General features: G+C 39.3%; 11 non-coding genes across 11 annotated transcripts; all 11 read left to right on the top strand.

The window, feature by feature from the left end:
* The first annotated feature begins 2,907 nt into the window (after positions 1-2,907).
* On the top strand, positions 2,908-2,980 carry TRNAR-CCG (transfer RNA arginine (anticodon CCG)). The gene has a single exon. It is a non-coding gene; the product is annotated as a tRNA-Arg (tRNA).
* A 1,966-nt stretch (positions 2,981-4,946) lies between these two features.
* TRNAR-CCG (transfer RNA arginine (anticodon CCG)) lies at positions 4,947-5,019 on the top strand. Its single transcript has one exon. It is a non-coding gene; the product is annotated as a tRNA-Arg (tRNA).
* A 1,965-nt stretch (positions 5,020-6,984) lies between these two features.
* TRNAR-CCG (transfer RNA arginine (anticodon CCG)) lies at positions 6,985-7,057 on the top strand. The gene has a single exon. It is a non-coding gene; the product is annotated as a tRNA-Arg (tRNA).
* Positions 7,058-9,022: 1,965 nt separating this feature from the next.
* Positions 9,023-9,095, top strand: TRNAR-CCG (transfer RNA arginine (anticodon CCG)). Its single transcript has one exon. It is a non-coding gene; the product is annotated as a tRNA-Arg (tRNA).
* A 1,964-nt stretch (positions 9,096-11,059) lies between these two features.
* TRNAR-CCG (transfer RNA arginine (anticodon CCG)) lies at positions 11,060-11,132 on the top strand. The gene has a single exon. It is a non-coding gene; the product is annotated as a tRNA-Arg (tRNA).
* A 1,966-nt stretch (positions 11,133-13,098) lies between these two features.
* On the top strand, positions 13,099-13,171 carry TRNAR-CCG (transfer RNA arginine (anticodon CCG)). Its single transcript has one exon. It is a non-coding gene; the product is annotated as a tRNA-Arg (tRNA).
* A 1,965-nt stretch (positions 13,172-15,136) lies between these two features.
* Positions 15,137-15,209, top strand: TRNAR-CCG (transfer RNA arginine (anticodon CCG)). The gene has a single exon. It is a non-coding gene; the product is annotated as a tRNA-Arg (tRNA).
* Positions 15,210-17,174: 1,965 nt separating this feature from the next.
* TRNAR-CCG (transfer RNA arginine (anticodon CCG)) lies at positions 17,175-17,247 on the top strand. The gene has a single exon. It is a non-coding gene; the product is annotated as a tRNA-Arg (tRNA).
* Positions 17,248-19,214: 1,967 nt separating this feature from the next.
* TRNAR-CCG (transfer RNA arginine (anticodon CCG)) lies at positions 19,215-19,287 on the top strand. Its single transcript has one exon. It is a non-coding gene; the product is annotated as a tRNA-Arg (tRNA).
* A 1,965-nt stretch (positions 19,288-21,252) lies between these two features.
* Positions 21,253-21,325, top strand: TRNAR-CCG (transfer RNA arginine (anticodon CCG)). Its single transcript has one exon. It is a non-coding gene; the product is annotated as a tRNA-Arg (tRNA).
* A 1,966-nt stretch (positions 21,326-23,291) lies between these two features.
* On the top strand, positions 23,292-23,364 carry TRNAR-CCG (transfer RNA arginine (anticodon CCG)). The gene has a single exon. It is a non-coding gene; the product is annotated as a tRNA-Arg (tRNA).
* The last annotated feature ends 1,835 nt before the right edge of the window (positions 23,365-25,199 follow it).

Raw genomic sequence — 25,199 nt, forward strand, 5'->3', positions numbered from 1 at the left:
AAATATCTGGCTTCAATAGGTGAATGATTACTTGAAAAGTCAAGCAAATTAGCAAGGATGTTCCAACCTAGAAGGGGGCATTGCAGTGTGAGGGCATCATAGAAGTCATCATTAGAGACAATGAATACATTATCACTAAGTCAATGACCTCCTAGTTATTATCTTTACCAAGTGGGTGGCCGTGAGACAGTGATCACCACAGATAGGAAGTCAGAGATGTCAGGTGAAATGAAAATATGCCAGGCAAGAAATCTAGTTTGTAGAAATCATCAATTTTTGAGACAGAATAGGAAAAATGCTGGAACTCTAGAATAGTGTCCATAATGGAAAAATCTTACAGCAATTCTTAAATTTTGTAAAGTGCGAATGCCAAGAATATAACACACAGTGCATCGAATTTACGCATTTGGCCAATCCAAAGCAGTTGCTAAGGATTGGTGCATGTCAGGACTATTTGTCCCTATTTTGAGTTCATCTTCATTTCCATCTGTAGAAAGTACCAGTATATACACATTTTTTAGAAGACAAAACATCAGAAGCCGAACTAAAAGCTATTTCAGTGCATATAAATCAAAATACTATAAATAAGGATGGCGAGGAGTAGCAACCACCGCACTGTATACTCTCTTCAATCAAAAGTGTTCAATATGAATTGCGGAAGGGTTTGTGTTGCAGGAGTTGTTCCTTTCTTTACCTTCGCTCACTGGACCATCATATGCAAGGTGTGTTTTCCAAACTCACAGACTTGCTTTACATGTTGACTGTGTTTTTTTCATGTTTTTGTTGTTTTTGCCATGGGGTGTTTATTCTGTGTTTGAATTGGTGTTCAGTTGGTCTATTATGGTCAGATCAGTGCTTTTCTATCAAGTGGCCCTGTGGCCTAATGGATAAGGCATCAGCCTCCGAAGCTGGGGATTGTGGGTTCACGTCTCACCTGGGTCGTCAATTATTTTTAATTTTGATCTTAATTAAATATGAACGAATTTCAACATATATTAACATAAAGATGATTAAAAGGTCTCATCAATGAAAATCATCACACTCATTTCATTCACCTTGTCAATACTGATGTATTACCGCGACACTATGCAGTAAAGACACGTGAATCTTGTCCTGTCTTCATAGAGCTGCCTTGCAACTGTGACATATCACTTAATATTTTGCTTCTCAGGGAGTATAGCAGCAGAGAAACATATACTGCTCATTCAATTCCTTATGAGGGCCCCAGCATTTAAGATGTTACTCTTAAGTGAGCTCCCCTGTAGCCACCAATTGCTGAAAAGTGTCTTCCTCAGGTGCCATCTCAACTGTGAAGAGAATCCTCCTAAGCTAGCCTCCTTGCAGTGACATGGCACTGAGAATCATTTTCCTCAGTGAGAATCTCTGCAGTGAAAACGTTTCTCTTAAGGGATTGTCTCTGTCGTGGAATGTTACAGGAAGTCCTCTTGGTTGGGTAGTGTCCCTGGATTGTAGATCATCCTTTTATAGAGCTGCACTGCACTCACATGTTACTGAACAGCACCTTCCTCTGCAAGAATACTAGCAGTAGAAAATATAGTCTTATGAGAATGAAGCCCGCTGTAAGAGCACCCGAAATAGCCCTACTGCCAGTGTCTCTGCAGAAAGTGGACACTGAGTTGAAACTACTTTCTTGAATTGATTGCACAGTTAAGTACACTTGTTGCTCGGCACTGTTGCCATTATGGAATCGGAGCAATTGAGAAAGACAACGGTCCGTACTGTAGAATAGAATCCTGTTGTGCTCTTTTTAGTGACCAATCGACACCAGTGTACCAGGAATACATAAACATGATAAAACAGGAAGAAAAGTGATGAATTCAAATGTAATGCATTTTATTTAGAAAAGTCCACAAAAAATGCACCATTCAAAACTTGCAGTGAGTGATTAATAAGAGGATCTGAAACTATGTCAAAGGAAATGAATAGGTAAGACATGAAAATCACAAAAAATCTGGTGCTCAAGATGGATATTGTGTCAAGTGTCATGCCCATGAGACTCTGTGACACATGTTTCGGACAATATCTGGCTTCAACAGGTGAAGGATTACTTGAAAAGTCAAGCAAATTAGCAAGGATGTTCCAACCTAGAAGAGGGCATTGCAGTGTGAGGGCATCATAGAAGTCATCATTAGAGACAATGAATACATTATCACTAAGTCAATGACCTCCTAGTTATTATCTTTACCAAGTGGGTGGCCGTGAGACAGTGATCACCACAGATAGGAAGTCAGAGATGTCAGGTGAAATGAAAATATGCCAGGCAAGAAATCTAGTTTGTAGAAATCATCAATTTTTGAGACAGAGTAAGAAAAATGCTGGAACTCTAGAATAGTGTCCATAATGGAAAAATCTTACAGCAATTCTTAAATTTTGTAAAGTGCGAATGCCAAGAATATAACACACAGTGCATCGAATTTACGCATTTGGCCAATCCAAAGCAGTTGCTAAGGATTGGTGCATGTCAGGACTATTTGTCCCTATTTTGAGTTCATCTTCATTTCCATCTGTAGAAAGTACCAGTATATACACATTTTTTAGAAGACAAAACATCAGAAGCCGAACTAAAAGCTATTTCAGTGCATATAAATCAAAATACTATAAATAAGGATGGCGAGGAGTAGCAACCACTGCACTGTATACTCTCTTCAATCAAAAGTGTTCAATATGAATTGCGGAAGGGTTTGTGTTGCAGGAGTTGTTCCTTTCTTTACCTTCGCTCACTGGACCATCATATGCAAGGTGTGTTTTCCAAACTCACAGACTTGCTTTACATGTTGACTGTGTTTTTTTCATGTTTTTGTTGTTTTTGCCATGGGGTGTTTATTCTGTGTGTGAATTGGTGTTCAGATGGTCTATTATGGTCAGATCAGTGCTTTTCCATCAAGTGGCCCTGTGGCCTAATGGATAAGGCATCAGCCTCCGAAGCTGGGGATTGTGGGTTCAAGTCCCACCTGGGTTGTCAATTATTTTTAATTTTGATCTTAATTAAATATGAACGAATTTCAACATATATTAACATAAAGATGATTAAAAGGTCTCATCAATGAAAATTATCACACTCATTTCATTCACCTTGTCAATACTGATGTATTACCGCGACACTATGCAGTAAAGACACGTGAATCTTGTCCTGTCTTCATAGAGCTGCCTTGCAACTGTGACATATCACTTAATATTTTGCTTCTCAGGGAGTATAGCAGCAGAGAAACATATACTGCTCATTCAATTCCTTATGAGGGCCCCAGCATTTAAGATGTTACTCTTAAGTGAGCTCCCCTGTAGCCACCAATTGCTGAAAAGTGTCTTCCTCAGGTGCCATCTCAACTGTGAAGAGAATCCTCCTAAGCTAGCCTCCTTGCAGTGACATGGCACTGAGAATCATTTTCCTCAGTGAGAATCTCTGCAGTGAAAAAGTTTCTCTTAAGGGATTGTCTCTGTCGTGGAATGTTACAGGAAGTCCTCTTGGTTGGGTAGTGTCCCTGGATTGTAGATCATCCTTTTATAGAGCTGCACTGCACTCACATGTTACTGAACAGCACCTTCCTCTGCAAGAATACTAGCAGTAGAAAATATAGTCTTATGAGAATGAAGCCCGCTGTAAGAGCACCCGAAAAAGCCCTACTGCCAGTGTCTCTGCAGAAAGTGGACACTGAGTTGAAACTACTTTCTTGAATTGATTGCACAGTTAAGTACCCTTGTTGCTCGGCACTGTTGCCATTATGGAATCGGAGCGATTGAGAAAGACAACGGTCCGTACTGTAGAATAGAATCCTGTTGTGCTCTTTTTAGTGACCAATCGACACCAGTGTACCAGGAATACATAAACATGATAAAACAGGAAGAAAAGTGATTAATTCAAATGTAATGCATTTTATTTAGAAAAGTCCACAAAACCTGCACCATTCAAAACTTGCAGTGAGTGATTAATAAGAGGATCTGAAACTATGTCAAAGGAAATGAATAGGTAAGACATGAAAATCACAAAAATCTGGTGCTCAAGATGGATATTGTGTCAAGTGTCATGCCCATGAGACTCTGTGACACATGTTTCGGAAAATATCTGGCTTCAACAGGTGAAGGATTACTTGAAAAGTCAAGCAAGTTAGCAAGGTTGTTCCAACCTAGAAGAGGGCATTGCAGTGTGAGGGCATCATAGAAGTCATCATTAGAGACAATGAATACATTATCACTAAGTCAATGACCTCCTAGTTATTATCTTTACCAAGTGGGTGGCCGTGAGACAGTGATCACCACAGATAGGAAGTCAGAGATGTCAGGTGAAATGAAAATATGCCAGGCAAGAAATCTAGTTTGTAGAAATCATCAATTTTTGAGACAGAGTAAGAAAAATGCAGGAACTCTAGAATAGTGTCCATAATGGAAAAATCTTACAGCAATTCTTAAATTTTGTAAAGTGCGAATGCCAAGAATATAACACACAGTGCATCGAATTTACGCATTTGGCCAATCCAAAGCAGTTGCTAAGGATTGGTGTATGTCAGGACTATTTGTCCCTATTTTGAGTTCATCTTCATTTCCATCTGTAGAAAGTACCAGTACATACACATTTTTTAGAAGACAAAACATCAGAAGCCAAACTAAAAGCTATTTCAGTGCATATAAATCAAAATACTATAAATAAGGATGGCGAGGAGTAGCAACCACCGCACTGTATACTCTCTTCAATCAAAAGTGTTCAATATGAATTGCGGAAGGGTTTGTGTTGCAGGAGTTGTTTCTTTCTTTATCTTCGCTCACTGGACCTTCATATGCAAGGTGTGTTTTCCAAACTCACAGACTTGCTCTACATGTTGACTGTGTTTTTTTTTCATGTTTTTGTTGTTTTTGCCATGGGGTGTTTATTCTGTGTGTGAATTGGTGTTCAGTTGGTCTATTATGGTCAGATCAGTGCTTTTCCAACAAGTGGCCTTGTGGCCTAATGGATAAGGCATCAGCCTCCGAAGCTGGGGATTGTGGGTTCAAGTCCCACCTGGGTCGTCAATTATTTTTAATTTTGATCTTAATTAAATATGAACGAATTTCAACATATATTAACATAAAGATGATTAAAAGGTCTCATCAATGAAAATCATCACACTCATTTCATTCACCTTGTCAATACTGATGTATTACCGCGACACTATGCAGTAAAGACACGTGAATCTTGTCCTGTCTTCATAGAGCTGCCTTGCAACTGTGACATATCACTTAATATTTTGCTTCTCAGGGAGTATAGCAGCAGAGAAACATATACTGCTCACTCAATTCCTTATGAGGGCCCCAGCATTTAAGATGTTACTCTTAAGTGAGCTCCCAAGTAGCCACCAATTGCTGAAAAGTGTCTTCCTCAGGTGCCATCTCAACTGTGAAGAGAATCCTCCTAAGCTAGCCTCCTTGCAGTGACATGTCACTGAGAATCATTTTCCTCAGTGAGAATCTCTGCAGTGAAAAAGTTTCTCTTAAGGGATTGTCTCTGTAGTGGAATGTTACAGGAAGTCCTCTTGGTTGGGTAGTGTCCCTGGATTGTAGATCATCCTTTTATAGAGCTGCACTGCACTCACATGTTACTGAACAGCACCTTCCTCTGCAAGAATACTAGCAGTAGAAAATATAGTCTTATGAGAATGAAGCCTGCTGTAAGAGCACCCGAAATAGCCCTATTGCCAGTGTCTCTGCAGAAAGTGGACACTGAGTTGAAACTACTTTCTTGAATTGATTGCACAGTTAAGTACCCTTGTTGCTCGGCACTGTTGCCATTATGGAATCGGAGCAATTGAGAAAGGCAACGGTCCGTACTGTAGAATAGAATCCTGTTGTGCTCTTTTTAGTGACCAATCGACACCAGTGTACCAGGAATACATAAACATGATAAAACAGGAAGAAAAGTGATGAATTCAAATGTAATGCATTTTATTTAGAAAAGTCCACAAAACCTGCACCATTCAAAACTTGCAGTGAGTGATTAATAAGAGGATCTGAAACTATGTCAAAGGAAATGAATAGGTAAGACATGAAAATCACAAAAAATCTGGTGCTCAAGATGGATATTGTGTCAAGTGTCATGCCCATGAGACTCTGTGACACATGTTTCGGAAAATATCTGGCTTCAACAGGTGAAGGATTACTTGAAAAGTCAAGCAAGTTAGCAAGGATGTTCCAACCTAGAAGAGGGCATTGCAGTGTGAGGGCATCATAGAAGTCATCATTAGAGACAATGAATACATTATCACTAAGTCAATGACCTCCTAGTTATTATCTTTACCAAGTGGGTGGCCGTGAGACAGTGATCACCACAGATAGGAAGTCAGAGATGTCAGGTGAAATGAAAATATGCCAGGCAAGAAATCTAGTTTGTAGAAATCATCAATTTTTGAGACAGAGTAAGAAAAATGCTGGAACTCTAGAATAGTGTCCATAATGGAAAAATCTTACAGCAATTCTTAAATTTTGTAAAGTGCGAATGCCAAGAATATAACACACAGTGCATCGAATTTACGCATTTGGCCAACCCAAAGCAGTTGCTAAGGATTGGTGTATGTCAGGACTATTTGTCCCTATTTTGAGTTCATCTTCATTTCCATCTGTAGAAAGTACCAGTACATACACATTTTTTAGAAGACAAAACATCAGAAGCCAAACTAAAAGCTATTTCAGTGCATATAAATCAAAATACTATAAATAAGGATGGCGAGGAGTAGCAACCACCGCACTGTATACTCTCTTCAATCAAAAGTGTTCAATATGAATTGCGGAAGGGTTTGTGTTGCAGGAGTTGTTCCTTTCTTTACCTTCGCTCACTGGACCATCATATGCAAGGTGTGTTTTCCAAACTCACAGACTTGCTTTACATGTTGACTGTGTTTTTTTCATGTTTTTGTTGTTTTTGCCATGGGGTGTTTATTCTGTGTTTGAATTGGTGTTCAGTTGGTCTATTATGGTCAGATCAGTGCTTTTCTATCAAGTGGCCCTGTGGCCTAATGGATAAGGCATCAGCCTCCGAAGCTGGGGATTGTGGGTTCAAGTCCCACCTGGGTCGCCAATTATTTTTAATTTTGATCTTAATTAAATATGAACGAATTTCAACATATATTAACATAAAGATGATTAAAAGGTCTCATCAATGAAAATCATCACACTCATTTCATTCACCTTGTCAATACTGATATATTACCGCGAGACTATGCAGTAAAGACACGTGAATCTTGTCCTGTCTTCATAGAGCTGCCTTGCAACTGTGACATGTCACTTAATATTTTGTTTCTCAGGGAGTATAGCAGCAGCGAAACAGATACTGCTAATTCAATTCCTTATGAGGGCCCCAGCATTTAAGATGTTACTCTTAAGTGAGCTCCCATGTAGCCACCAATTGCTGAAAAGTGTCTTCCTCAGGTGCCATCTCAACTGTGAAGAGAATCCTCCTAAGCTAGCCTCCTTGCAGTGACATGTCACTGAGAATCATTTTCCTCAGTGAGAATCTCTGCAGTGAAAAAGTTTCTCTTAAGGGATTGTCTCTGTAGTGGAATGTTACAGGAAGTCCTCTTGGTTGGGTAGTGTCCCTGGATTGTAGATCATCCTTTTATAGAGCTGCACTGCACTCACATGTTACTGAACAGCACCTTCCTCTGCAAGAATACTAGCAGTAGAAAATATAGTCTTATGAGAATGAAGCCTGCTGTAAGAGCACCCGAAATAGCCCTATTGCCAGTGTCTCTGCAGAAAGTGGACACTGAGTTGAAACTACTTTCTTGAATTGATTGCACAGTTAAGTACCCTTGTTGCTCGGCACTGTTGCCATTATGGAATCGGAGCGATTGAGAAAGACAACGGTCCGTACTGTAGAATAGAATCCTGTTGTGCTCTTTTTAGTGACCAATCGACACCAGTGTACCAGGAATACATAAACATGATAAAACAGGAAGAAAAGTGATGAATTCAAATGTAATGCATTTTATTTAGAAAAGTCCACAAAACCTGCACCATTCAAAACTTGCAGTGAGTGATTAATAAGAGGATCTGAAACTATGTCAAAGGAAATGAATAGGTAAGACATGAAAATCACAAAAAATCTGGTGCTCAAGATGGATATTGTGTCAAGTGTCATGCCCATGAGACTCTGTGACACATGTTTTGGAAAATATCTGGCTTCAACAGGTGAAGGATTACTTGAAAAGTCAAGCAAATTAGCAAGGATGTTCCAACCTAGAAGAGGGCATTGCAGTGTGAGGGCATCATAGAAGTCATCATTAGAGACAATGAATACATTATCACTAAGTCAATGACCTCCTAGTTATTATCTTTACCAAGTGGGTGGCCGTGAGACAGTGATCACCACAGATAGGAAGTCAGAGATGTCAGGTGAAATGAAAATATGCCAGGCAAGAAATCTAGTTTGTAGAAATCATCAATTTTTGAGACAGAGTAAGAAAAATGCTGGAACTCTAGAATAGTGTCCATAATGGAAAAATCTTACAGCAATTCTTAAATTTTGTAAAGTGCGAATGCCAAGAATATAACACACAGTGCATCGAATTTACGCATTTGGCCAATCCAAAGCAGTTGCTAAGGATTGGTGCATGTCAGGACTATTTGTCCCTATTTTGAGTTCATCTTCATTTCCATCTGTAGAAAGTACCAGTATATACACATTTTTTAGAAGACAAAACATCAGAAGCCGAACTAAAAGCTATTTCAGTGCATATAAATCAAAATACTATAAATAAGGATGGCGAGGAGTAGCAACCACTGCACTGTATACTCTCTTCAATCAAAAGTGTTCAATATGAATTGCGGAAGGGTTTGTGTTGCAGGAGTTGTTCCTTTCTTTACCTTCGCTCACTGGACCATCATATGCAAGGTGTGTTTTCCAAACTCACAGACTTGCTTTACATGTTGACTGTGTTTTTTTCATGTTTTTGTTGTTTTTGCCATGGGGTGTTTATTCTGTGTGTGAATTGGTGTTCAGATGGTCTATTATGGTCAGATCAGTGCTTTTCCATCAAGTGGCCCTGTGGCCTAATGGATAAGGCATCAGCCTCCGAAGCTGGGGATTGTGGGTTCAAGTCCCACCTGGGTTGTCAATTATTTTTAATTTTGATCTTAATTAAATATGAACGAATTTCAACATATATTAACATAAAGATGATTAAAAGGTCTCATCAATGAAAATTATCACACTCATTTCATTCACCTTGTCAATACTGATGTATTACCGCGACACTATGCAGTAAAGACACGTGAATCTTGTCCTGTCTTCATAGAGCTGCCTTGCAACTGTGACATATCACTTAATATTTTGCTTCTCAGGGAGTATAGCAGCAGAGAAACATATACTGCTCATTCAATTCCTTATGAGGGCCCCAGCATTTAAGATGTTACTCTTAAGTGAGCTCCCCTGTAGCCACCAATTGCTGAAAAGTGTCTTCCTCAGGTGCCATCTCAACTGTGAAGAGAATCCTCCTAAGCTAGCCTCCTTGCAGTGACATGGCACTGAGAATCATTTTCCTCAGTGAGAATCTCTGCAGTGAAAAAGTTTCTCTTAAGGGATTGTCTCTGTCGTGGAATGTTACAGGAAGTCCTCTTGGTTGGGTAGTGTCCCTGGATTGTAGATCATCCTTTTATAGAGCTGCACTGCACTCACATGTTACTGAACAGCACCTTCCTCTGCAAGAATACTAGCAGTAGAAAATATAGTCTTATGAGAATGAAGCCCGCTGTAAGAGCACCCGAAAAAGCCCTACTGCCAGTGTCTCTGCAGAAAGTGGACACTGAGTTGAAACTACTTTCTTGAATTGATTGCACAGTTAAGTACCCTTGTTGCTCGGCACTGTTGCCATTATGGAATCGGAGCGATTGAGAAAGACAACGGTCCGTACTGTAGAATAGAATCCTGTTGTGCTCTTTTTAGTGACCAATCGACACCAGTGTACCAGGAATACATAAACATGATAAAACAGGAAGAAAAGTGATTAATTCAAATGTAATGCATTTTATTTAGAAAAGTCCACAAAACCTGCACCATTCAAAACTTGCAGTGAGTGATTAATAAGAGGATCTGAAACTATGTCAAAGGAAATGAATAGGTAAGACATGAAAATCACAAAAATCTGGTGCTCAAGATGGATATTGTGTCAAGTGTCATGCCCATGAGACTCTGTGACACATGTTTCGGAAAATATCTGGCTTCAACAGGTGAAGGATTACTTGAAAAGTCAAGCAAGTTAGCAAGGTTGTTCCAACCTAGAAGAGGGCATTGCAGTGTGAGGGCATCATAGAAGTCATCATTAGAGACAATGAATACATTATCACTAAGTCAATGACCTCCTAGTTATTATCTTTACCAAGTGGGTGGCCGTGAGACAGTGATCACCACAGATAGGAAGTCAGAGATGTCAGGTGAAATGAAAATATGCCAGGCAAGAAATCTAGTTTGTAGAAATCATCAATTTTTGAGACAGAGTAAGAAAAATGCTGGAACTCTAGAATAGTGTCCATAATGGAAAAATCTTACAGCAATTCTTAAATTTTGTAAAGTGCGAATGCCAAGAATATAACACACAGTGCATCGAATTTACGCATTTGGCCAATCCAAAGCAGTTGCTAAGGATTGGTGCATGTCAGGACTATTTGTCCCTATTTTGAGTTCATCTTCATTTCCATCTGTAGAAAGTACCAGTATATACACATTTTTTAGAAGACAAAACATCAGAAGCCGAACTAAAAGCTATTTCAGTGCATATAAATCAAAATACTATAAATAAGGATGGCGAGGAGTAGCAACCACTGCACTGTATACTCTCTTCAATCAAAAGTGTTCAATATGAATTGCGGAAGGGTTTGTGTTGCAGGAGTTGTTCCTTTCTTTACCTTCGCTCACTGGACCATCATATGCAAGGTGTGTTTTCCAAACTCACAGACTTGCTTTACATGTTGACTGTGTTTTTTTCATGTTTTTGTTGTTTTTGCCATGGGGTGTTTATTCTGTGTGTGAATTGGTGTTCAGATGGTCTATTATGGTCAGATCAGTGCTTTTCCATCAAGTGGCCCTGTGGCCTAATGGATAAGGCATCAGCCTCCGAAGCTGGGGATTGTGGGTTCAAGTCCCACCTGGGTTGTCAATTATTTTTAATTTTGATCTTAATTAAATATGAACGAATTTCAACATATATTAACATAAAGATGATTAAAAGGTCTCATCAATGAAAATTATCACACTCATTTCATTCACCTTGTCAATACTGATGTATTACCGCGACACTATGCAGTAAAGACACGTGAATCTTGTCCTGTCTTCATAGAGCTGCCTTGCAACTGTGACATATCACTTAATATTTTGCTTCTCAGGGAGTATAGCAGCAGAGAAACATATACTGCTCATTCAATTCCTTATGAGGGCCCCAGCATTTAAGATGTTACTCTTAAGTGAGCTCCCCTGTAGCCACCAATTGCTGAAAAGTGTCTTCCTCAGGTGCCATCTCAACTGTGAAGAGAATCCTCCTAAGCTAGCCTCCTTGCAGTGACATGGCACTGAGAATCATTTTCCTCAGTGAGAATCTCTGCAGTGAAAAAGTTTCTCTTAAGGGATTGTCTCTGTCGTGGAATGTTACAGGAAGTCCTCTTGGTTGGGTAGTGTCCCTGGATTGTAGATCATCCTTTTATAGAGCTGCACTGCACTCACATGTTACTGAACAGCACCTTCCTCTGCAAGAATACTAGCAGTAGAAAATATAGTCTTATGAGAATGAAGCCCGCTGTAAGAGCACCCGAAAAAGCCCTACTGCCAGTGTCTCTGCAGAAAGTGGACACTGAGTTGAAACTACTTTCTTGAATTGATTGCACAGTTAAGTACCCTTGTTGCTCGGCACTGTTGCCATTATGGAATCGGAGCGATTGAGAAAGACAACGGTCCGTACTGTAGAATAGAATCCTGTTGTGCTCTTTTTAGTGACCAATCGACACCAGTGTACCAGGAATACATAAACATGATAAAACAGGAAGAAAAGTGATTAATTCAAATGTAATGCATTTTATTTAGAAAAGTCCACAAAACCTGCACCATTCAAAACTTGCAGTGAGTGATTAATAAGAGGATCTGAAACTATGTCAAAGGAAATGAATAGGTAAGACATGAAAATCACAAAAATCTGGTGCTCAAGATGGATATTGTGTCAAGTGTCATGCCCATGAGACTCTGTGACACATGTTTCGGAAAATATCTGGCTTCAACAGGTGAAGGATTACTTGAAAAGTCAAGCAAGTTAGCAAGGTTGTTCCAACCTAGAAGAGGGCATTGCAGTGTGAGGGCATCATAGAAGTCATCATTAGAGACAATGAATACATTATCACTAAGTCAATGACCTCCTAGTTATTATCTTTACCAAGTGGGTGGCCGTGAGACAGTGATCACCACAGATAGGAAGTCAGAGATGTCAGGTGAAATGAAAATATGCCAGGCAAGAAATCTAGTTTGTAGAAATCATCAATTTTTGAGACAGAGTAAGAAAAATGCAGGAACTCTAGAATAGTGTCCATAATGGAAAAATCTTACAGCAATTCTTAAATTTTGTAAAGTGCGAATGCCAAGAATATAACACACAGTGCATCGAATTTACGCATTTGGCCAATCCAAAGCAGTTGCTAAGGATTGGTGTATGTCAGGACTATTTGTCCCTATTTTGAGTTCATCTTCATTTCCATCTGTAGAAAGTACCAGTACATACACATTTTTTAGAAGACAAAACATCAGAAGCCAAACTAAAAGCTATTTCAGTGCATATAAATCAAAATACTATAAATAAGGATGGCGAGGAGTAGCAACCACCGCACTGTATACTCTCTTCAATCAAAAGTGTTCAATATGAATTGCGGAAGGGTTTGTGTTGCAGGAGTTGTTTCTTTCTTTATCTTCGCTCACTGGACCTTCATATGCAAGGTGTGTTTTCCAAACTCACAGACTTGCTCTACATGTTGACTGTGTTTTTTTTTCATGTTTTTGTTGTTTTTGCCATGGGGTGTTTATTCTGTGTGTGAATTGGTGTTCAGTTGGTCTATTATGGTCAGATCAGTGCTTTTCCAACAAGTGGCCTTGTGGCCTAATGGATAAGGCATCAGCCTCCGAAGCTGGGGATTGTGGGTTCAAGTCCCACCTGGGTCGTCAATTATTTTTAATTTTGATCTTAATTAAATATGAACGAATTTCAACATATATTAACATAAAGATGATTAAAAGGTCTCATCAATGAAAATCATCACACTCATTTCATTCACCTTGTCAATACTGATGTATTACCGCGACACTATGCAGTAAAGACACGTGAATCTTGTCCTGTCTTCATAGAGCTGCCTTGCAACTGTGACATATCACTTAATATTTTGCTTCTCAGGGAGTATAGCAGCAGAGAAACATATACTGCTCACTCAATTCCTTATGAGGGCCCCAGCATTTAAGATGTTACTCTTAAGTGAGCTCCCAAGTAGCCACCAATTGCTGAAAAGTGTCTTCCTCAGGTGCCATCTCAACTGTGAAGAGAATCCTCCTAAGCTAGCCTCCTTGCAGTGACATGTCACTGAGAATCATTTTCCTCAGTGAGAATCTCTGCAGTGAAAAAGTTTCTCTTAAGGGATTGTCTCTGTAGTGGAATGTTACAGGAAGTCCTCTTGGTTGGGTAGTGTCCCTGGATTGTAGATCATCCTTTTATAGAGCTGCACTGCACTCACATGTTACTGAACAGCACCTTCCTCTGCAAGAATACTAGCAGTAGAAAATATAGTCTTATGAGAATGAAGCCTGCTGTAAGAGCACCCGAAATAGCCCTATTGCCAGTGTCTCTGCAGAAAGTGGACACTGAGTTGAAACTACTTTCTTGAATTGATTGCACAGTTAAGTACCCTTGTTGCTCGGCACTGTTGCCATTATGGAATCGGAGCAATTGAGAAAGGCAACGGTCCGTACTGTAGAATAGAATCCTGTTGTGCTCTTTTTAGTGACCAATCGACACCAGTGTACCAGGAATACATAAACATGATAAAACAGGAAGAAAAGTGATGAATTCAAATGTAATGCATTTTATTTAGAAAAGTCCACAAAACCTGCACCATTCAAAACTTGCAGTGAGTGATTAATAAGAGGATCTGAAACTATGTCAAAGGAAATGAATAGGTAAGACATGAAAATCACAAAAAATCTGGTGCTCAAGATGGATATTGTGTCAAGTGTCATGCCCATGAGACTCTGTGACACATGTTTCGGAAAATATCTGGCTTCAACAGGTGAAGGATTACTTGAAAAGTCAAGCAAGTTAGCAAGGATGTTCCAACCTAGAAGAGGGCATTGCAGTGTGAGGGCATCATAGAAGTCATCATTAGAGACAATGAATACATTATCACTAAGTCAATGACCTCCTAGTTATTATCTTTACCAAGTGGGTGGCCGTGAGACAGTGATCACCACAGATAGGAAGTCAGAGATGTCAGGTGAAATGAAAATATGCCAGGCAAGAAATCTAGTTTGTAGAAATCATCAATTTTTGAGACAGAGTAAGAAAAATGCTGGAACTCTAGAATAGTGTCCATAATGGAAAAATCTTACAGCAATTCTTAAATTTTGTAAAGTGCGAATGCCAAGAATATAACACACAGTGCATCGAATTTACGCATTTGGCCAACCCAAAGCAGTTGCTAAGGATTGGTGTATGTCAGGACTATTTGTCCCTATTTTGAGTTCATCTTCATTTCCATCTGTAGAAAGTACCAGTACATACACATTTTTTAGAAGACAAAACATCAGAAGCCAAACTAAAAGCTATTTCAGTGCATATAAATCAAAATACTATAAATAAGGATGGCGAGGAGTAGCAACCACCGCACTGTATACTCTCTTCAATCAAAAGTGTTCAATATGAATTGCGGAAGGGTTTGTGTTGCAGGAGTTGTTCCTTTCTTTACCTTCGCTCACTGGACCATCATATGCAAGGTGTGTTTTCCAAACTCACAGACTTGCTTTACATGTTGACTGTGTTTTTTTCATGTTTTTGTTGTTTTTGCCATGGGGTGTTTATTCTGTGTTTGAATTGGTGTTCAGTTGGTCTATTATGGTCAGATCAGTGCTTTTCTATCAAGTGGCCCTGTGGCCTAATGGATAAGGCATCAGCCTCCGAAGCTGGGGATTGTGGGTTCAAGTCCCACCTGGGTCGCCAATTATTTTTAATTTTGATCTTAATTAAATATGAACGAATTTCAACATATATTAACATAAAGATGATTAAAAGGTCTCATCAATGAAAATCATCACACTCATTTCATTCACCTTGTCAATACTGATATATTACCGCGAGACTATGCAGTAAAGACACGTGAATCTTGTCCTGTCTTCATAGAGCTGCCTTGCAACTGTGACATGTCACTTAATATTTTGTTTCTCAGGGAGTATAGCAGCAGCGAAACAGATACTGCTAATTCAATTCCTTATGAGGGCCCCAGCATTTAAGATGTTACTCTTAAGTGAGCTCCCATGTAGCCACCAATTGCTGAAAAGTGTCTTCCTCAGGTGCCATCTCAACTGTGAAGAGAATCCTCCTAAGCTAGCCTCCTTGCAGTGACATGTCACTGAGAATCATTTTCCTCAGTGAGAATCTCTGCAGTGAAAAAGTTTCTCTTAAGGGATTGTCTCTGTAGTGGAATGTTACAGGAAGTCCTCTTGGTTGGGTAGTGTCCCTGGATTGTAGATCATCCTTTTATAGAGCTGCACTGCACTCACATGTTACTGAACAGCACCTTCCTCTGCAAGAATACTAGCAGTAGAAAATATAGTCTTATGAGAATGAAGCCTGCTGTAAGAGCACCCGAAATAGCCCTATTGCCAGTGTCTCTGCAGAAAGTGGACACTGAGTTGAAACTACTTTCTTGAATTGATTGCACAGTTAAGTACCCTTGTTGCTCGGCACTGTTGCCATTATGGAATCGGAGCGATTGAGAAAGACAACGGTCCGTACTGTAGAATAGAATCCTGTTGTGCTCTTTTTAGTGACCAATCGACACCAGTGTACCAGGAATACATAAACATGATAAAACAGGAAGAAAAGTGATGAATTCAAATGTAATGCATTTTATTTAGAAAAGTCCACAAAACCTGCACCATTCAAAACTTGCAGTGAGTGATTAATAAGAGGATCTGAAACTATGTCAAAGGAAATGAATAGGTAAGACATGAAAATCACAAAAAATCTGGTGCTCAAGATGGATATTGTGTCAAGTGTCATGCCCATGAGACTCTGTGACACATGTTTTGGAAAATATCTGGCTTCAACAGGTGAAGGATTACTTGAAAAGTCAAGCAAGTTAGCAAGGATGTTCCAACCTAGAAGAGGGCATTGCAGTGTGAGGGCATCATAGAAGTCATCATTAGAGACAATGAATACATTATCACTAAGTCAATGACCTCCTAGTTATTATCTTTACCAAGTGGGTGGCCGTGAGACAGTGATCACCACAGATAGGAAGTCAGAGATGTCAGGTGAAATGAAAATATGCCAGGCAAGAAATCTAGTTTGTAGAAATCATCAATTTTTGAGAAAGAGTAAGAAAAATGCTGGAACTCTAGAATAGTGTCCATAATGGAAAAATCTTACAGCAATTCTTAAATTTTGTAAAGTGCGAATGCCAAGAATATAACACACAGTGCATCGAATTTACGCATTTGGCCAATCCAAAGCAGTTGCTAAGGATTGGTGCATGTCAGGACTATTTGTCCCTATTTTGAGTTCATCTTCATTTCCATCTGTAGAAAGTACCAGTACATACACATTTTTTAGAAGACAAAACATCAGAAGCCAAACTAAGAGCTATTTCAGTGCATATAAATCAAAATACTATAAATAAGGATGGCGAGGAGTAGCAACCACCGCACTGTATACTCTCTTCAATCAAAAGTGTTCAATATGAATTGCGGAAGGGTTTGTGTTGCAGGAGTTGTTCCTTTCTTTACCTTCGCTCACTGGACCATCATATGCAAGGTGTGTTTTCCAAACTCACAGACTTGCTTTACATGTTGACTGTGTTTTTTTCATGTTTTTGTTGTTTTTGCCATGGGGTGTTTATTCTGTGTGTGAATTGGTGTTCAGCTGGACTATTATGGTCAGATCAGTGCTTTTCCATCAAGTGGCCCTGTGGCCTAATGGATAAGGCATCAGCCTCCGAAGCTGGGGATTGTGGGTTCAAGTCCCACCTGGGTCGTCAATTATTTTTAATTTTGATCTTAATTAAATATGAACGAATTTCAACATATATTAACATAAAGATGATTAAAAGGTCTCATCAATGAAAATCATCACACTCATTTCATTCACCTTGTCAATACTGATGTATTACCGCGACACTATGCAGTAAAGACACGTGAATCTTGTCCTGTCTTCATAGAGCTGCCTTGCAACTGTGACATATCACTTAATATTTTGCTTCTCAGGGAGTATAGCAGCAGAGAAACAGATACTGCTCATTCAATTCCTTATGAGGGCCCCAGCATTTAAGATGTTGCTCTTAAGTGAGCTCCCCTGTAGCCACCAATTGCTGAAAAGTGTCTTCCTCAGGTGCCATCTCAACTGTGAAGAGAATCCTCCTAAGCTAGCCTCCTTGCAGTGACATGGCACTGAGAATCATTTTCCTCAGTGAGAATCTCTGCAGTGAAAAAGTTTCTCTTAAGGGATTGTCTCTGTCGTGGAATGTTACAGGAAGTCCTCTTGGTTGGGTAGTGTCCCTGGATTGTAGATCATCCTTTTATAGAGCTGCACTGCACTCACATGTTACTGAACAGCACCTTCCTCTGCAAGAATACTAGTAGTAGAAAATATAGTCTTATGAGAATGAAGCCCGCTGTAAGAGCACCCGAAAAAGCCCTACTGCCAGTGTCTCTGCAGAAAGTGGACACTGAGTTGAAACTACTTTCTTGAATTGATTGCACAGTTAAGTACACTTGTTGCTCGGCACTGTTGCCATTATGGAATCGGAGCAATTGAGAAAGACAACGGTCCGTACTGTAGAATAGAATCCTGTTGTGCTCTTTTTAGTGACCAATCGACACCAGTGTACCAGGAATACATAAACATGATAAAACAGGAAGAAAAGTGATGAATTCAAATGTAATGCATTTTATTTAGAAAAGTCCACAAAAAATGCACCATTCAAAACTTGCAGTGAGTGATTAATAAGAGGATCTGAAACTATGTCAAAGGAAATGAATAGGTAAGACATGAAAATCACAAAAAATCTGGTGCTCAAGATGGATATTGTGTCAAGTGTCATGCCCATGAGACTCTGTGACACATGTTTCGGACAATATCTGGCTTCAACAGGTGAAGGATTACTTGAAAAGTCAAGCAAATTAGCAAGGATGTTCCAACCTAGAAGAGGGCATTGCAGTGTGAGGGCATCATAGAAGTCATCATTAGAGACAATGAATACATTATCACTAAGTCAATGACCTCCTAGTTATTATCTTTACCAAGTGGGTGGCCGTGAGACAGTGATCACCACAGATAGGAAGTCAGAGATGTCAGGTGAAATGAAAATATGCCAGGCAAGAAATCTAGTTTGTAGAAATCATCAATTTTTGAGACAGAGTAAGAAAAATGCTGGAACTCTAGAATAGTGTCCATAATGGAAAAATCTTACAGCAATTCTTAAATTTTGTAAAGTGCGAATGCCAAGAATATAACACACAGTGCATCGAATTTACGCATTTGGCCAATCCAAAGCAGTTGCTAAGGATTGGTGCATGTCAGGACTATTTGTCCCTATTTTCAGTTCATCTTCATTTCCATCTGTAGAAAGTACCAGTACATACACATTTTTTAGAAGACAAAACATCAGAAGCCAAACTAAAAGCTATTTCAGTGCATATAAATCAAAATACTATAAATAAGGATGGCGAGGAGTAGCAACCACCGCACTGTATACTCTCTTCAATCAAAAGTGTTCAATATGAATTGCGGAAGGGTTTGTGTTGCAGGAGTTGTTTCTTTCTTTATCTTCGCTCACTGGACCTTCATATGCAAGGTGTGTTTTCCAAACTCACAGACTTGCTCTACATGTTGACTGTGTTTTTTTTTCATGTTTTTGTTGTTTTTGCCATGGGGTGTTTATTCTGTGTGTGAATTGGTGTTCAGTTGGTCTATTATGGTCAGATCAGTGGTTTTCCAACAAGTGGCCCTGTGGCCTAATGGATAAGGCATCAGCCTCCGAAGCTGGGGATTGTGGGTTCAAGTCCCACCTGGGTCGTCAATTATTTTTAATTTTGATCTTAATTAAATATGAACGAATTTCAACATATATTAACATAAAGATGATTAAAAGGTCTCATCAATGAAAATCATCACACTCATTTCATTCACCTTGTCAATACTGATGTATTACCGCGACACTATGCAGTAAAGACACGTGAATCTTGTCCTGTCTTCATAGAGCTGCCTTGCAACTGTGACATATCACTTAATATTTTGCTTCTCAGGGAGTATAGCAGCAGAGAAACATATACTGCTCACTCAATTCCTTATGAGGGCCCCAGCATTTAAGATGTTACTCTTAAGTGAGCTCCCAAGTAGCCACCAATTGCTGAAAAGTGTCTTCCTCAGATGCCATCTCAACTGTGAAGATAATCCTCCTAAGCTAGCCTCCTTGCAGTGACATGTCACTGAGAATCATTTTCCTCAGTGAGAATCTCTGCAGTGAAAAAGTTTCTCTTAAGGGATTGTCTCTGTAGTGGAATGTTACAGGAAGTCCTCTTGGTTGGGTAGTGTCCCTGGATTTTAGATCATCCTTTTATAGAGCTGCACTGCACTCACATGTTACTGAACAGCACCTTCCTCTGCAAGAATACTAGCAGTAGAAAATATAGTCTTATGAGAATGAAGCCTGCTGTAAGAGCACCCGAAATAGCCCTATTGCCAGTGTCTCTGCAGAAAGTGGACACTGAGTTGAAACTACTTTCTTGAATTGATTGCACAGTTAAGTACCCTTGTTGCTCGGCACTGTTGCCATTATGGAATCGGAGCGATTGAGAAAGACAACGGTCCGTACTGTAGAATAGAATCCTGTTGTGCTCTTTTTAGTGACCAATCGACACCAGTGTACCAGGAATACATAAACATGATAAAACAGGAAGAAAAGTGATGAATTCAAATGTAATGCATTTTATTTAGAAAAGTCCACAAAACCTGCACCATTCAAAACTTGCAGTGAGTGATTAATAAGAGGATCTGAAACTATGTCAAAGGAAATGAATAGGTAAGACATGAAAATCACAAAAAATCTGGTGCTCAAGATGGATATTGTGTCAAGTGTCATGCCCATGAGACTCTGTGACACATGTTTCGGAAAATATCTGGCTTCAATAGGTGAATGATTACTTGAAAAGTCAAGCAAATTAGCAAGGATGTTCCAACCTAGAAGGGGGCATTGCAGTGTGAGGGCATCATAGAAGTCATCATTAGAGACAATGAATACATTATCACTAAGTCAATGACCTCCTAGTTATTATCTTTACCAAGTGGGTGGCCGTGAGACAGTGATCACCACAGATAGGAAGTCAGAGATGTCAGGTGAAATGAAAATATGCCAGGCAAGAAATCTAGTTTGTAGAAATCATCAATTTTTGAGACAGAATAGGAAAAATGCTGGAACTCTAGAATAGTGTCCATAATGGAAAAATCTTACAGCAATTCTTAAATTTTGTAAAGTGCGAATGCCAAGAATATAACACACAGTGCATCGAATTTACGCATTTGGCCAATCCAAAGCAGTTGCTAAGGATTGGTGCATGTCAGGACTATTTGTCCCTATTTTGAGTTCATCTTCATTTCCATCTGTAGAAAGTACCAGTATATACACATTTTTTAGAAGACAAAACATCAGAAGCCGAACTAAAAGCTATTTCAGTGCATATAAATCAAAATACTATAAATAAGGATGGCGAGGAGTAGCAACCACCGCACTGTATACTCTCTTCAATCAAAAGTGTTCAATATGAATTGCGGAAGGGTTTGTGTTGCAGGAGTTGTTCCTTTCTTTACCTTCGCTCACTGGACCATCATATGCAAGGTGTGTTTTCCAAACTCACAGACTTGCTTTACATGTTGACTGTGTTTTTTTCATGTTTTTGTTGTTTTTGCCATGGGGTGTTTATTCTGTGTTTGAATTGGTGTTCAGTTGGTCTATTATGGTCAGATCAGTGCTTTTCTATCAAGTGGCCCTGTGGCCTAATGGATAAGGCATCAGCCTCCGAAGCTGGGGATTGTGGGTTCACGTCCCACCTGGGTCGTCAATTATTTTTAATTTTGATCTTAATTAAATATGAACGAATTTCAACATATATTAACATAAAGATGATTAAAAGGTCTCATCAATGAAAATCATCACACTCATTTCATTCACCTTGTCAATACTGATATATTACCGCGAGACTATGCAGTAAAGACAAGTGAATCTTGTCCTGTCTTCATAGAGCTGCCTTGCAACTGTGACATGTCACTTAATATTTTGTTTCTCAGGGAGTATAGCAGCAGCGAAACAGATACTGCTAATTCAATTCCTTATGAGGGCCCCAGCATTTAAGATGTTACTCTTAAGTGAGCTCCCATGTAGCCACCAATTGCTGAAAAGTGTCTTCCTCAGGTGCCATCTCAACTGTGAAGAGAATCCTCCTAAGCTAGCCTCCTTGCAGTGACATGTCACTGAGAATCATTTTCCTCAGTGAGAATCTCTGCAGTGAAAAAGTTTCTCTTAAGGGATTGTCTCTGTAGTGGAATGTTACAGGAAGTCCTCTTGGTTGGGTAGTGTCCCTGGATTGTAGATCATGCTTTTATAGAGCTGCACTGCACTCACATGTTACTGAACAGCACCTTCCTCTGCAAGAATACTAGCAGTAGAAAATATAGTCTTATGAGAATGAAGCCTGCTGTAAGAGCACCCGAAATAGCCCTATTGCCAGTGTCTCTGCAGAAAGTGGACACTGAGTTGAAACTACTTTCTTGAATTGATTGCACAGTTAAGTACCCTTGTTGCTCGGCACTGTTGCCATTATGGAATCGGAGCGATTGAGAAAGACAACGGTCCGTACTGTAGAATAGAATCCTGTTGTGCTCTTTTTAGTGACTAATCGACACCAGTGTACCAGGAATACATAAACATGATAAAACAGGAAGAAAAGTGATGAATTCAAATGTAATGCATTTTATTTAGAAAAGTCCACAAAACCTGCACCATTCAAAACTTGCAGTGAGTGATTAATAAGAGGATCTGAAACTATGTCAAAGGAAATGAATAGGTAAGACATGAAAATCACAAAAAATCTGTGCTCAAGATGGATATTGTGTCAAGTGTCATGCCCATGAGACTCTGTGACACATGTTTTGGAAAATATCTGGCTTCAACAGGTGAAGGATTACTTGAAAAGTCAAGCAAGTTAGCAAGGATGTTCCAACCTAGAAGAGGGCATTGCAGTGTGAGGACATCATAGAAATCATCATTAGAGACAATGAATACATTATCACTAAGTCAATGACCTCCTAGTTATTATCTTTACCAAGTGGGTGGCCGTTCGACAGTGATCACCACAGATAGGAAGTCAGAGATGTCAGGTGAAATGAAAATATGCCAGGCAAGAAATCTAGTTTGTAGAAATCATCAATTTTTGAGACAGAGTAAGAAAAATGCTGGAACTCTAGAATAGTGTCCATAATGGAAAAATCTTACAGCAATTCTTAAATTTTGTAAAGTGCGAATGCCAAGAATATAACACACAGTGCATCGAATTTACGCATTTGGCCAATCCAAAGCAGTTGCTAAGGATTGGTGCATGTCAGGACTATTTGTCCCTATTTTGAGTTAATCTTCATTTCCATCTGTAGAAAGTACCAGTACATACACATTTTTTAGAAGACAAAACATCAGAAGCCGAACTAAAAGCTATTTCAGTGCATATAAATCAAAATACTATAAATAAGGATGGCGAGGAGTAGCAACCACCGCACTGTATACTCTCTTCAATCAAAAGTGTTCAATATGAATTGCGGAAGGGTTTGTGTTGCAGGAGTTGTTTCTTTCTTTATCTTCGCTCACTGGACCTTCATATGCAAGGTGTGTTTTCCAAACTCACAGACTTGCTCTACATGTTGACTGTGTTTTTTTTTCATGTTTTTGTTGTTTTTGCCATGGGGTGTTTATTCTGTGTGTGAATTGGTGTTCAGTTGGTCTATTATGGTCAGATCAGTGCTTTTCCAACAAGTGGCCCTGTGGCCTAATGGATAAGGCATCAGCCTCCGAAGCTGGGGATTGTGGGTTCAAGTCCCACCTGGGTCGTCAATTATTTTTAATTTTGATCTTAATTAAATATGAACGAATTTCAACATATATTAACATAAAGATGATTAAAAGGTCTCATCAATGAAAATCATCACACTCATTTCATTAACCTTGTCAATACTGATGTATTACCGCGACACTATGCAGTAAAGACACGTGAATCTTGTCCTGTCTTCATAGAGCTGCCTTGCAACTGTGACATATCACTTAATATTTTGCTTCTCAGGGAGTATAGCAGCAGAGAAACATATACTGCTCACTCAATTCCTTATGAGGGCCCCAGCATTTAAGATGTTACTCTTAAGTGAGCTCCCAAGTAGCCACCAATTGCTGAAAAGTGTCTTCCTCAGATGCCATCTCAACTGTGAAGAGAATCCTCCTAAGCTAGCCTCCTTGCAGTGACATGTCACTGACAATCATTTTCCTCAGTGAGAATCTCTGCAGTGAAAAAGTTTCTCTTAAGGGATTGTCTCTGTAGTGGAATGTTACAGGAAGTCCTCTTGGTTGGGTAGTGTCCCTGGATTGTAGATCATCCTTTTATAGAGCTGCACTGCACTCACATGTTACTGAACAGCACCTTCCTCTGCAAGAATACTAGCAGTAGAAAATATAGTCTTATGAGAATGAAGCCTGCTGTAAGAGCACCCGAAATAGCCCTATTGCCAGTGTCTCTGCAGAAAGTGGACACTGAGTTGAAACTACTTTCTTGAATTGATTGCACAGTTAAGTACCCTTGTTGCTCGGCACTGTTGCCATTATGGAATCGGAGCAATTGAGAAAGACAACGGTCCGTACTGTAGAATATAATCATGTTGTGCTCTTTTTAGTGACCAATCGACACCAGTGTACCAGGAATACATAAACATGATAAAACAGGAAGAAAAGTGATGAATTCAAATGTAATGCATTTTATTTAGAAAAGTCCACAAAACCTGCACCATTTAAAACTTGCAGTGAGTGATTAATAAGAGGATCTGAAACTATGTCAAAGGAAATGAATAGGTAAGACATGAAAATCACAAAAAATCTGGTGCTCAAGATGGATATTGTGTCAAGTGTCATGCCCATGAGACTCTGTGACACATGTTTCGGAAAATATCTGGCTTCAACAGGTGAAGGATTACTTGAAAAGTCAAGCAAGTTAGCAAGGATGTTCCAACCTAGAAGAGGGCATTGCAGTGTGAGGGCATCATAGAAGTCATCATTAGAGACAATGAATACATTATCACTAAGTCAATGACCTCCTAGTTATTATCTTTACCAAGTGGGTGGCCGTGAGACAGTGATCACCACAGATAGGAAGTCAGAGATGTCAGGTGAAATGAAAATATGCCAGGCAAGAAATCTAGTTTGTAGAAATCATCAATTTTTGAGACAGAGTAAGAAAAATGCTGGAACTCTAGAATAGTGTCCATAATGGAAAAATCTTACAGCAATTCTTAAATTTTGTAAAGTCGAATGCCAAGAATATAACACACAGTGCATCGAATTTACGCATTTGGCCAATCCAAAGCAGTTGCTACGGATTGGTGCATGTCAGGACTATTTGTCCCTATTTTGAGTTCATCTTCATTTCCATCTGTAGAAAGTACCAGTATATACACATTTTTTAGAAGACAAAACATCAGAAGCCAAACTAAAAGCTATTTCAGTGCATATAAATCAAAATACTATAAATAAGGATGGCGAGGAGTAGCAACCACCGCACTGTATACTCTCTTCAATCAAAAGTGTTCAATATGGATTGCGGAAGGGTTTGTGTTGCAGGAGTTGTTCCTTTCTTTACCTTCGCTCACTGGACCATCATATGCAAAGTGCGAATGCCAAGAATA

This window comes from Ambystoma mexicanum, chromosome 3q (assembly GCF_040938575.1).
Source record: "Ambystoma mexicanum isolate Mex_15411 chromosome 3q, UKY_AmexF1_1, whole genome shotgun sequence".
Taxonomy (NCBI): domain Eukaryota; kingdom Metazoa; phylum Chordata; class Amphibia; order Caudata; family Ambystomatidae; genus Ambystoma; species Ambystoma mexicanum.